The following is a 2,130-nucleotide window of genomic DNA, read 5'->3' on the forward strand; positions in this document are numbered from 1 at the left end:
AAGTCATCCCTGAAACTCAGAGAGGTTAAGCAACTTTCTCAGCATCATACAGAGGGAAAGTTATCAGGATTCACACCTAGGCTTATACATCTTGAATTTTTTGTAATTATTCTATATGCTATTGGTAATGTCAATAATAACATCACCAGGAATTAAATTGGTCATATTTTTCCCTTTGATGTTAGGCAGTGAATACATAAAGCATCCTAAGATTAAAAATCAAATAAACAAACAAATGGACAGAAACCCAGATAATTATTATTACTATTATTATTATTATTGTGAAAGAGTACACTCTATTGGGAAGCAGACTGCTGCACAGTGACTGACAAAGGCCACCCAATGGGCACTTACACATCATACTCCAAAAGACATGGGATGTTTTGCTAATAAAAATCAATGGGAACAAGGATTCCTCTGGGCAACTCCCCCAACCTCATCCTTTTTAGGGGTGGAGAAATCTCCCAACCATTTTCCTGATGGCAGCTATGGTTCACTAGAGATAGAGTCCCTCAGGGGTGCCTTCCTGTTTCTTATAAAGAACACTTTCTTTATATTTTTTGAAGTATTCATTTGTTACTTTCATTCTACATTCTCTTGAGGCCATCAGACCAGCTTCTATACAGATTACCTTGATGTCAGCACCAGAGAGGTCATCTTTAACCATGATCAAGTCGTCCAGGGTTACATCATTGGCCAGTGTCATCCTGCTTGTGTGATTCTGAAAGGTGCACTTCTTAGTCCTTTCATCAGGCAGGGGGAACTTGATTTTCCTGTCAATGTGGCCTGGTCTGATAAGTGCTGGATCCAAAGTTTCTATTCGGTTTGTGGCCATGATAACTTTCACATCTCCCCTAGAATCAGATCCCTCCAACTGGTTCAACCGTTTCAACATTGTTCACTGAATTTCTCTCTCACCACCAGAATTTGAGTCATACCTTTTTGTCCCAATGGCGCCACTTTCATCAATAAACACGATGGATATTTCATGTTCTTCAGCAACTCAAAACAATTACCATACGAGTTTGGGCCCATCACCTAGGTACTTCTGAATAAGTTCAGAGCCAACCATTCTCAAAAAAGTGGCTGAGGTTTGGTTTGCTACTGCTTTGGATAGCAAGATGTTGCCTGTGCCAGGTGGACCATAGAGAATGACCCCTTTAGGAGGCTTTACACCCATCTCTTCATAATATTCAGGATGAGTGAGAGGAAACTCCACAGCTTCCTTAATTTCCTGAATTTGGTTGTCCAACCCCCCAGTATCAGCATAGGTCTCCTGAGGGGCCTTTTCCATCTTCATCACTGTGACCAGGGGATCCGTGTCATCCATCAGCACCCCTATCACAACATGTACCGTGTGGTTGAGCAGGACAGAGCAGCCAGTTTCCAGCAGATCCTTGTCTACAAATGAAAGAATGCTGATGCAGTATTCTGAGCCCACAGATGTAGACATGATGGCATGATTGCCATCAAGGATCTCTTCCAAGGTTCCTACTGACATCAGGGTGCCCCTCAGATCATCCACTTCTGATCTTTCCTCCTCTTGTTTTTCTTCTAATGATTTCATTTGTTTCTGATTTCTGATGAATTCTTCCTCCATGAAAAGATAGTCTTTAATTCTCTCTAACGTCAGTAATTTTAACCAGCACTGAGTGTGAGGTGTCACCAGTGGCAGTTTGCTGGCTACATCTGGTCCCTTTGTTTTCTTCTTCTTTTTCCTCACTCTAGTTGGTACAGAGGTTCATATTTCTTTTTCTTGTCCTTGTCATCCTTTTTGCCACTTCCAGGACCATGAACACCACTCTGACTTTGACCCATCTTGCTTTGGCCACTTGAGCTAAAAAACCTGGATTATTAAGATGCCTGTTGGTTACTTAACAATTTTAGTTTCACTATATTATTTAGCTACAAATAGCAGTGGGTTCAAACATTTTCCCTTGCTGGGGATATAATTTCTAGAAAATGTTCTTTGCAGTGAAACTGAACTTGAAGCCATTAAGTAGTAATTAATATTAGCTCCTGCTTCGAAAGCATTATATTTAAGAAGACTTCATAGGAATAATAATAATAATATGAAATGGGGTTTTGGTTTATAGTTTAGTTCCAGGAAGAAAGTATGCTTTTTAAAAT

At 40.1% G+C, this 2,130-nt stretch overlaps 1 pseudogene; it reads right to left on the reverse strand.

Moving 5' to 3' along the window:
* Window positions 1–496: 496 nt before the first annotated feature.
* Window positions 497–1,833, reverse strand: LOC126933967 (26S proteasome regulatory subunit 4-like; annotated as a pseudogene).
* Window positions 1,834–2,130: the final 297 nt, after the last annotated feature.

Source organism: Macaca thibetana, chromosome 13 (assembly GCF_024542745.1).
Source record: "Macaca thibetana thibetana isolate TM-01 chromosome 13, ASM2454274v1, whole genome shotgun sequence".
Lineage (NCBI taxonomy): Eukaryota > Metazoa > Chordata > Mammalia > Primates > Cercopithecidae > Macaca > Macaca thibetana.